Consider the following 11556-nt stretch of genomic DNA (forward strand, 5'->3'; position numbering starts at 1 on the left):
TCCCATCCTGGGCTCCCACCATGACTCTGATGCTCTGAATTAGTTTTGTTTCAAAGCTTTATAGACAGAGATCATGACGTGTCCCCTGCCCCAAGGAAGTCACCCAATTCCTCTCTGGGCTGGAGTGGATCTTGGCACCAGAACTGCAGCAGGCGAATGGTGCTGAGACTGTCAGGGGCTGATTCAGCCCCACATGCATGAGAGCAGCTTCAGTGGCCACCCTAACCTTCAGCTGCTTGCCCGCAGCCCCTGTTGGTTATTCTGACAGATGGGAATGCCAGGGTGTAGGAAAACCATGTCATGCCTCCCTCCCCTTAAGAATGCCCCAGGCATTCGCCCTTCACTGGGGGACCCTATAAAGGTATTCTAGAGCCAGGGACCTGCACCTGCTGATAATTTCCTGAGTGCGGAGAGAGTTGGGCTTGAATCTCTGGATCCTCTCCATCCTGTATGATTCTGTTTCTATGTTGTATTTAAATTGGGAGGAACCTATTTTCTCTTTCTTGCTGGGATGTGGCTGAAATCTCGGCCGATCTTGCTTGGCCTTCGCTATGTAAAGCCTGAAGCTCACAAAATCAGCTTTGGCATAATTGAATCCAAACCCTGAAACCAACCCCTGGGTCCACTTCAGACTCAAACCCTGAGCCATGACCTGGCCTCAGACACAAAACCTAGACCCAGCCTAAACCTGATCTGAGTCCAGCGTCCTCATCCCATCTGTAGAAATATCAGGAATGTCTTTGTTTCCTCTGCACTCCTTCGCCAAATGCCTTTGAGGCTGTGACAGATCAGACTAGTATGGCAGCAGAAAGTATGGGTATAGTATCCCCTTCCCCTGAAGAAAACTTTACACACTGCTTCTATAGACTGTATCGTTTAGTATGTTTCCATTCTCTCAGTCTACCAGGAAATGCCCAACCTTCTCACACAAGAAAAACCCAAATCTACCCCTACTGATTTCCATGGGCCCTGAATTCGTCTCATGGAACTGCTGGTGCTTTGAAAATGGGAATGTGTGGCAAGTAAAGAGGAACAATAATATGTTATGTTTATAGAGTCCTTGGTATAAATGCTTTACAGATTTAATCATAAGGTTACAGAATTAATAACAGACATAATATATAATGCATTTAGAGAATGGTATTATACAGTTAAAGCCAATCCACAACACAATTACAGAGCAGCAGAGGGGAAAGCCATCAAGAGGCATAAGCAAAAGCTAGCTTTTCAGTGGCCACAGATGTCCAAAGGCCACGTAAGCTATACCTACGCGGCACACTAAGCCTGGATTCTGACTCAGGGTTGAGCCCAACCACCCCGCCCCATCCACACACAGGTCAGTCTGACCGAGGTCAGCAAGCACTCAGGACCCAGGGCCTAGGACCCTGTAAGGGAGGAAAGGCAAGTCAGAGTTCAAATCCCACTGTGACTCGGGTCCAAGCCCTGTCACTTTGCAGCATGGACGCAGCTCAAGCTGCAGACCCAAGTCAGAAGGTCTGTGTAGTGCAGTATGTGTTAGCATCGTGACACCTGGGTCCAACAATTGTAAACTAAGGGCAGGTCTTCACTACGGGGGGGGGAGGGGGTCGATTTAAGATACGCAAATTCAGCTATGCGAATAGCGTAGCTGAATTCGACATATCGGAGCCGACTTACCCTGCTGTGAGGACGGTGGCAAAATCGACCTCCGCGGCTCCCCGTCGACGGCGCTTACTCCTCCCTCCGCTGGTGGAGTAAGCGCGTCGATTCGGGGATCGACTGTCGCGTCCCGACGAGACGCGATAATTCGATCCCCGAGAGATCGATTTCTACCCGCCGATTCAGGCAGGTAGTGTAGACCTAGCCTTAGGTTTATAGTGCAGTGTGGATGCTTAGAAACACCTAGTCCAGAAGCTGGGGTCCCACAGACCTGGGCTTAGTGTACAGTGTAGACATATCCTAAAGCTCCTCTTCTCCCACTGAAACCATGCCAGCTGAGCAATCACTACACCCGACTGATCATTTGCTGTGGCAAGCTCTTTACAAAAATCTCCTAACACTAACCCCCATCAAATCTATCACCCTCCTACCTGCAGCTTCGAATCCCGGACAAGCAATTCATTGGTCACGAAGCAGCAGATGTACTGAGACAGGCTGAAGCTTTTAACAGCTTTTTAATCGGAAGGAGCAGATTGAAACAGACGACTCCAACCCATCAGTCTTGAGCTTCAAAAACTTGAGCTAACGTGCTGCACGCTGAGGCTGGTATTTGTGGTGCTCTCTCTACCTTCTGCGTGGTTTCTGATGGGGACATGTACTATTTGTCACTCCTTGGCGTAGGGTCAAGGGAACATGCAGACGTTTGGAGTCTAACAAAAAAAATTGGGAAAGAATTCAGAATGCAATAAAATGTGTTGGATGAAATACAAGCCCGTGCTACAGATATGAAAGAGGACAGCCTGTCTCTAGCATTCCACTCTCAGGAGAACTCCCTGAGAAGGGAGGAGTGGGGCAGTTCCAAGCTTACCTGAAACCCTACTGTATCCTACATTCCCTCTAACAGGCCTCACAACTGGATACAGCCAGGAGACAGCACTGGCCACACAGAGATGAAAGGTGAAATGTTTTTGCTAGTGCTGTTTGGGTTTGTTATGGTGGATCAAAGATTCTGATAGGTCACCTGTTCTGTAGGACTCAGTAGGTTGGATGTAATTGTTGTACTGGCTCTGTTCTTTTTTCTATGCGGGACCCCAGAGGTTTTAGGCAGGTAGCTTCTTGTCCTCACCAGGGACCCTTAGCTGTGAGGTCTGCTGGTTTCTTTTCAGCGTCAACATAGAGAAACTGCATGAGACCACAAGGTGCAATGAGCTGTGATGCTAACACCACCCAACACTTGGTTTCCTTTGTCATTGACCACAGGCCATGCAGATCCCTGGCTCTCCTGGTGTCTGGATGGAATAGAGACATGGGTGAACACACCCAGCTCTGTGTTTGCTGTCCTGAAGAGCTCACAGATGAAAGCCCCAATCAAGCAACCAAAACCACCATGGCACAAAGGCCCAGCTGTGTCAATCCAAGTGCACGACCGGGGCTTTAGACAGAAATGAGAAAGGCAGACAAAACATGGAAGAGGTTACTAGTGAGAACAAGATGGGAAGGATCCCTGTGGGATTGGGATTTGAGAGACAGAGTGGGTACTTGGCAGGCCGGTCAAGGGAGATTGTCCACACACTGGGAGCAGCAGGCTCCCCTGGAGCTTGGTGAACTGCCACTGCCTACTGCTGGCAGAAGGACATGCCCTTGGCCAAGAGAAAGGTTTGCTCAGGTGTCACATGAAGAGATAGTGGGGGGCTGGCTCAGGACAGAGGGATATGTTGGAGCTGGATGCTTTCTGGGGTCCTCGAGCTCAGGTGCTGCTTTAGCCTGAGTGGAGGAAAGCGCACCTGTTTGGGGACATGCTGTTCCCAAGGCAGCAGGAAGGGGCTTAGAAACAAGGGCTGCTGCTCCTGCTCTGTGCTGCTGTTGCTGCAGCTCCTGTTCCCAGTTTGCACCCCGGAGGCTAAAGGTGTGTTACTGAGTTTCCACAGGAAGGCAGCATGGCCTGGGAGTTAGGAAACCAGACTGGGAGTCAGGAGTTGTGGCCGCTGTGGCTAACTCCACTGCTGACCTGCCCCGGGACTGCAGGTGAGTCTGCCAACCTCTCCCCATCCCAATTACCCCACCTGTAGGATGGGGCTGGTAACACTCCCAAGCCTCACAGCAGCAATATGAGAGTTAATTCACTGATGTCTGTAAGGTGCTTGGAGAGCCTCAGATGGAAGGTGCTACCAAGTACCCGGGCAATGAGCCTGTGAGCTCTTTGGAGCAGGGATCAACTCTTACAGTGTTTTTGTACAACACCCAGCACAATGAGGCCCTGATTCCAACTGGGGTCTCTGAGTACTGCTGTAATACAGCCATAATAATAAATGTCATTGTTTCTACAGATTCCCCTTTGGGTCTCCTCTTCCCCGAGTCCCTGCCACACCGTGTGATCCCCCAGCCTCCTGTGGCAGGTTATTCCATCACAAACGCACTGTTACCACGGCTAGGCATGCTGCCTGTGGAGCTCTCTGAGGCTGCACACATTCAGTGCCTGCTTACATTCAGTGAGCACCCAACACAAGAGACAGCCAGAGGACTGTGCCATAATCTCAGGACCATCCGCATCATAGTGGCATCATCCTGTCCAATGCAGGACAAGCCCCTCTCCAGGGTAACTCTGAACATCCCTCAGATGCTGTTGGGTATTGCATGGACTTTACGCTCGTTCTTTTCAGGGCAAGAACCAGCATCTGATTGTCAGCTCCAACGGAGAGCCAGAGGCATGACTCAAACACTCCTCCCTTTCACACAGCTCCTTTTCCCTGGCTTAGTAACAAGAGCCTGCAGGGATGGGAACCAGCATGAAGCCCAGCCCTCTTCCCCCGCAGTCTGAGCTGTGTCAGGGGGATCCCACGCTGGTCTCTTGTCCCTTTCCCCTGCCATCCCATCCTCCCTCCCCAGTATCAAGGCAGGCCAGGGAGGGGCAAGCACATACACAGCAGCAGCTGCCTTATAAATTATACAGCTAATGAAAACAACTTTATCACAGCGATGACACCGTCATCTGCAGCGTTTATGGGTTAATAAATTGTGTCCATGAATGAATATCTGCTGACTCATTAACTAAGCCGTAAGTGAAAATCATTCATCTTCCATGCAGCTCCATGAAATGCAGTGTCCTGCTCCTGCCTGGGGATTCATTTTCATTTCCCTGCCTCTGAGAGAGGAGCGGGGGAGGGGGGCGGAGAAGGAGGGAATTATTTCCTTTCCCTGCATTAGTGAAGCCCTGCAGGTTATTTAAATGGTAACTTCAAAGCAGGTATGTGATCACTCTGTTTACAGCTGTAGGAGTCTCATTTTGGAGTCAGATTGAAAAGCTTCTCTGACTCAGGGGAGAACAGCAGCACTGACATGTTTAGGATCCACAGATCCAGCCAGCTCAGGTGAAATGACAGAGGAAAGAGGCATGGGGGATAGGAAAAGGGCACTTCCAACCTGGGACTTGTAGGGGTGTAGCTTATCGCACCCTGCAGGGAGTTAGAGGCAGCAACCACCCCCACACGGAGGCAACAGCAGTGCGTTGTGGGTGGGGTTTGAGGTTGTTATTCTGGGCAGTTACAGCTAGTTATTTATGGGGTGGTTCTCTATGATTATCCTGGGGGTTATCAGGGGTTCTAATACCACTCTCATCATCATAATATCCAAGTGCCTTCCTGTAGCGCGTTAAGTGATGTGGCTAATATCTGCCAAGTGCGGCTCATTCTTTCTCTCACCCTCGCCTAGGGTGACCAGATGTTCCGATTTTATAGGGACAGTCCCGATTTTTGGGTCTTTTTCTTATATAGGATCCTATTACCCCCCACCCCCTGTCCTGATTTTTCACATTTGCTGTCTGGTCACCCTACCCTTGCCCCAGAGGGAGAATTGTGTGTGCAGCGGGGTTCTTTGTTTTGGTCAGGTGTTTACATGTACCCGCATTGCTCTCTGTTTATGTTGGAGAAGGCAGGGTGGAGGAGTGCACCTGAAGCAAGAGGTGGTAAGGTTTGTGAGGATCCTGGATTCCTGGGGCAGTTTGTTCCACAGTCTGGGAGTGGCTCCCAGAAAGCTCTGCCCAAATGAGCTGTAAGTGGGTATTGCAGGGAGAGAGGGTGGTGTTATAGGGGACTATTCAGGGAGAAGGGCTCTAGGTGGTTATTCCTGAGGGTTTTAGGTGGTTATTCAGTCCCCCTCTTCTCACTGCTGCCAAGTGACAAATTGAGAGAAAATGTGTAGGGAAAGTTGGAACATACCATCACTTTTTGGGGGAGGTTGGGAGGGAAGAATCATGCCATGACTGTGGAGAAGAACGCTCACTCTCCCTTTTTTTGCATGGTGGGCCATGCCATCATTTCCCCCACTGCCTTGCTGGGATCCCTTGAGCCTATTCATGCCAGCACTGCCAGGTCATGAATAGCACTTGGCGGGGGGCCTGCGGAGGCCGTGGCACTCCATGCTGGGAAGTGTTCTCTCGGTACAGGTTAATTCCCTAATCCAGTTAAGAAAAGCTCCATTGAATCGTTTTTCTAAAAAAAAAAAAAGAAAGAAAAAAGATTCTTTTAAATTGGTTTGTTCCACTTAAGCTGCCATTTTCTTGCAGTCTTTTTTAAATATGGTTTTTGCACAGAGGAAGTTTATGCCCATAACAGTAGCAGCTTTTAGTCTTTCATGAGTAGCTTAGCAGCAGAGCTGCCCTAGCAACAGCTCCCCTCCCTCTCCTTTCTCCATGGGAGCAATAGGGCACATGGGAGAAGCAGTGACCTGAACTCTTCTGCTCCTTACCCTGCTCAGAGACAGCCTCCCTGCTAGAGCTCCTGAAGGTGGGATTTGCAATAACCAGGCTCCTGGAACTGGACACTGAACAAACAACACATGACAGGTGTGAGTCACGTCATTTAATGCACTACTGGAAGGCACTCAGATACTCAGGAGATGAGCAAACACTCCTGTATAAGAACCTGTATAGAATAGATAAGACATATGGACACTATTGGCTCGCGGATGTAATGCCAAGGCCCCTAATACTGCCTTTTGGAAACATGGTCGGAAGGACTAGGGCTAGCCTGGAAGGGAAATCAGCTCATGTGAGAAATGAGCTCCAGCTAATCCTTGCTCCTATATATGGTTGGACATAGCTGCTCAAAGGATGTTTCAAATCTCTGTCTCCATCAGTATGGTAAGTTATTCCATATATTTTCATCAGATGCAAAGAAAATGGACTCTTTGAGTGGGGATTTTTTTCTGAAAAACAGGGTTACTTTAATTAGACTCCACTGGTTAAAAGCTCTTCTTGGAGCAATTGCATCATTTCTGTTCCATTAACCGCCATGTGAAGCTAGAATGGGGGATAACTAGACACAACTGAAGAAGAGAATAGCTGGGAATAGAAAGAAAAATCCTCTGCCGAGAAACAATCTGATATCCAAGACACTTTGGAAAGAATGTATATCTCCGTATATCTCTATGTCATTCTTTTTCTAGTGATTATTCATGTGCATGAAAGCATTGAACTGCTAGTGACAACTAAACCTCATATAGGAGCTCAGAATCCATGATGACAAATGTCATGCTGTCTGGAGTGGCTCAAGACCATGAGTGCCAACCTCAGGGCAGACTGTTAAGAAGCTGGAGGAAAACCCCAAACTGGTTGTATGTTCGATAATTAGATTTCACCCAGTAACAAGTGTGAACTCCTAAAGCACTACAACAGTCTTCCCATGGGGTCACAGAGCATCCCCTTGCGCATTCCAGTCTGTCTTGCCACCCAGGCAAGCTGGACTTTGTGATATATGGTCACTTACACTGAAAATCACATCAATGTTCAGGTTACTTCCAGTCCCAAAGGATAAGTCACTTACCCCAAGTCAACTGTACTTCAGGTCTCAAACTAAAGACAATGCTTGTGGCCAATCTTGTAATAAATTAACTAAAGATTTATTAACCAGGAAAAAGTAATATAAGTTATTTACAAGGTTAAAGTAGATAAAGGTATACACACAACTCAGATACGGTGTGAGGTTCCAACAGATTATAGTAGCTGCTATAAGTCCCTTGGGGCTAACCCAAACTAACCAGCTGAGCACTCCTTGCTTACACTCAGAAACCCTTGCCCCCTCAGAGTTTCAGCAGCATAGAATAAAAATTTCTCCTTAACAAGCATTTTTATTTTCTTCCCCCAGCATTCAAGCTAGGATGGGACAAGGGTTTGGGCACATACCTTCTTTAGGGGTGTGGGGGAAGCAATCAACAAAGTCTTTTGTCCACAGTGGTATGTCTGGTGTCTGTAGACCTTTTGGTGGGGAGGAGATGATACCTCTTGTGATGAACTAGTATTTGACACTTGGTATGCTTTTCCCCTGACTGGGAGGGATTTGCAGTCTTAGCAAACATTTCTGTACTTACAGAGTAAACATTTAAACTTTACCTTATAACCTGAGATATAGGTATAATAAAGCAAGATTAAGACATGCAGCAACCTACAAGCATTCCATAAAGTCTAAACACATTCTCATAACTCTAATATTTATTTTAACTATACTAACACACAGGTAAGCGAGACTGGTTTCCAGCTATGCATTTGCCAGTATTCAGTGAATCCAGGGGCCTTGGCATGAGCTGGCATCTGGTCTGCCAGCATGACAACAAGCACTACATAAAATGCCAAGATAGAAAGGAAGCAGGTACCTTGCAAGCATCCCATATTCAGTTCTTCCAATGCACCTCCATCTTGAACTGGATCATCCCAGTTGCCCACTTCAAATCGTAGATGGATATTTGTTAGAAGTATTTGCTCTATTCAGCGTTTGTTAAGAACTCCGTGTATGGATGGTGGATGACCAGATTCTCACATGGAATTGTAATATGTTACACCTGCATAAATCCAGAGTAATTCCACTGACGTTAACATTTACTCAGGTATAAATGAGGTCATAATTTTGTCCTAAGTCCTTCAATCACTAGGGGTTGCACGTGGCACAGGGGCCAGGCTTTCTTCAAAGTGCTCTGAAAGAAAATAACTAAAGGGGAGAGATACAAAATGAAACAATAATGGTACTGTTTTCGCAAAAGCTTTCTATGGGAGAGTTTAATCAGACAGCTGGGAAGGCTATCTTGTGTGCATGGCTCTGTTCTGGAAGCTCAGAGATGAAAAACAAAATGTAAATTCAACAAGTGAATATTCATAAGATAAAACTTCACAAGATTCTATATTTAGAAATCTATGCTCAAGAACATACCTCCCAAAACCAGATGTTTAAACTAGTGAACCATCCTGTTACCCGCACAATTTATGCCTCCCACCCCTTCCCTCCCTGGGCCCGGAGTTCCATGGCCCTCTACGGGTTAATGGGACTTTTTCCCAGTGAAAGACACTTTATCACACAGTGAATATTCTTAAACATGTACATGTATTTATTAGCAATCAACAATCAATCAGCAGAATGCACACACCAAGCGTCTAATGCTCACCACTCCCAATGAAACAGACGGAGGTTTTCTGATAGCTGGTCAGGGTCATGTTGTCTGGGGCTTCAGCTTCTACACAGTCTGGTCAGGCAGGGGCTAAAAAGATCTAGCAGTTTTGGTCTCCAGATAATTCCTGGAGTTAAGTTCCAACCAGCTCATCTTTTGAGCCTTATTATAAAGTTAAAATTAGGGTTTCTCTTATCTATGCTTTAACCAATTATTTTGCTTAAAGGATGACTGTACAATAAATCTAACCAATCATAACCCCAATGGGCTAAAACAATTTTCTATCAACAGCAAAACCTCATAATTTCTACTTATCAGCAAAAGCAACTTTTAACAAAAACTTACACAGGCATCCAGTAAGAAACTTGCAGAAACTCAAGGTTAGCTTGTCCCTACTCCCTTCGGTGCTCATGAATCTGTGATTTCAGTGTATCTATCCCTGTTAGTAATGCTGCAGCTGCGGCTGATACTTCTTGTGCTGTCTAAGCCAAGGCCGAATTCTCCTGACTCTCTAGTTTTTGTTTCCAGTTTATGGTGGCTGAACATACAAGATGGCTACCGGGTTATGCTAAGTCCATACACAAGAAGGCTGTGGGACAGGTCAAATCCAGGCCTGTTGTTACAATCCAGGCTGACGTTAGCTATGAACTCTCTTATTATTGAAATTTAGAAAAGCAGTGTCTTTGGGGAGATTTCTAGCAGCTGATGGGAATCCTTCCTCCATGGACAGGAACAGAGTCAGCCCAGAGTATATTTTGGTGGCCCAAATTTGCAACTTTTTGTTTCCCCTCTTACCCCAACAAGCTAATAAAACAAGTTCTCCATCTTTTCTCCATTCCGTTTCCTCCTTTGTGTGGTAGGGTGGGAGACGTCTTTTGGCCAGACATTGTCCTCCTGAATGCTGCCCATCCTTTGGGGATAGACTCCAAGCATCTAACTGCAATGCAGCTCTTCTTAGAGTCATGCTGCACTCACTGAAATGTGGCACCCAACATGGCCATGTATCTAGTTTATGTTTTAAGCCACCCCTGGCAGAGTATGCACTTGTAGCAAATGTCCAACAGAGTGGACATCTTCCAGGCAGCTGGAAGTCACATTTGACATGGCTGGGGGGTGGCTGGGTTGAAGCTGAGACTGAGCAGAGGTGATTCTCCCTAGAAGCGGAGTGGAGAGAAGGGGTGGATTTTGGAAAGCACAGAAAAGGATTTAGGCTCAGAAAAGGATTTAGGATCATGGTGGATAACCAGCTGAACATGAACTCCCAGTGTGATTCCTTGGCTAAGAAATCAAATGTAATCCTTGGATGTATAACCACTGTATATAGCACAAGTGAGACAATTACTGAAATATTGCATCCAGTTCTGGTGTTCACACTTCAAAAAGGATGTTCTAAAATTGGAAAGGATTCTGAACAGTACTGCAAGAATATTTCGAGGTCTGGAAAACCTGCCTTGCAGAAAGAGGCTTAACAAGCTCAGTCTGTTTAGTTTGATCAAGAGGAGGCTAAGAGGCAACTTCATCACGGCCTAGAAGTACCTACACTGGAAAAAGATTTCTGATAAGAGAAAGCCCTTAAATCTAGCAGACAAAGGCATAACAAGATCCAGTAGCTGAAAGCTGAAGTTAGACAAATTCAGTTGAGAAATAAGGTGCAATTTTTTAACAGTAAGGATAATTAACCATTGGAACAGCTTACCTAGGGGCGTGATGGATTTTCCATCATTTGAAGCCTTTAAATCAAGATTGAATGTCTTCTTAAAAAAATATGCTGTAGCTCAACCAGAAGTTAAGAGTCTGCTGCAGGAATAATTCAGGGAGGGTTTCTGGTCTGGTGTTACGCATGTCAGACTGGATGCTCATAATGACACCTTCTGGCCATTAGGTCTATGAATCTACAAAGGTTTAGGTGGTGGATTGGCCTTGTGCTGGGGCCTGCCCTAGACCTTGGGGGAAACGTAACAAAAGCAATACTCCAGTTTAATATCAGAGATATTCCAGTCATCGTATCTTATTGGAAAAAAGAATAAATCATTGGGATGTTTGAAATATGATGAAAACAGACCAACAAGCAAACAGGAGATCAGCAAATTGTAATTTGGTGCCAAACCCTCCTCCCCTAACACATGAAAAACCCTCCCTGAAGGCAATTATTAATGTATATTATGGTACTAGCTAGAGGACCCAACTCAGGTTCCCATTGTTCTAGGCTTTGTATGTACACATGGTAAGAGACAGTCCCTGGCCCAAAGAACACACAGGCTAAAAGACATAATAGACTTAGGGTGGGAAAAAGATCATTATCCCCATATGACACATGGAGAAATGAGGCACAGAAGGATTAAGTGACTTGCCCAAGGTCACACAAGAATTCCACTCTATACATTACAGGTTCCCATGCTGCCCTCATCATCATAGCATTTGAGCATCTTCCATCAATGCATTAAACAATATGACCAATATCTGTCACATGTGTAGGAAGTCTGGGAC

The 11556-nt window shown here is 46.3% G+C and overlaps 1 long non-coding RNA gene across 1 annotated transcript; it reads right to left on the reverse strand.

The window, feature by feature from the left end:
- Nucleotides 1-1806: 1806 nt before the first annotated feature.
- Nucleotides 1807-9275, reverse strand: LOC117884310. The gene is made up of 3 exons (XR_004647544.1): nucleotides 9049-9275; nucleotides 8284-8469; nucleotides 1807-2348 (listed from the first exon to the last, which is right to left on the reverse strand). It is a non-coding gene; the product is annotated as an uncharacterized LOC117884310 (long non-coding RNA).
- Nucleotides 9276-11556: the final 2281 nt, after the last annotated feature.

The sequence above is a fragment of the Trachemys scripta genome, chromosome 10, assembly GCF_013100865.1.
Source record: "Trachemys scripta elegans isolate TJP31775 chromosome 10, CAS_Tse_1.0, whole genome shotgun sequence".
NCBI classification, from domain to species: domain Eukaryota; kingdom Metazoa; phylum Chordata; order Testudines; family Emydidae; genus Trachemys; species Trachemys scripta.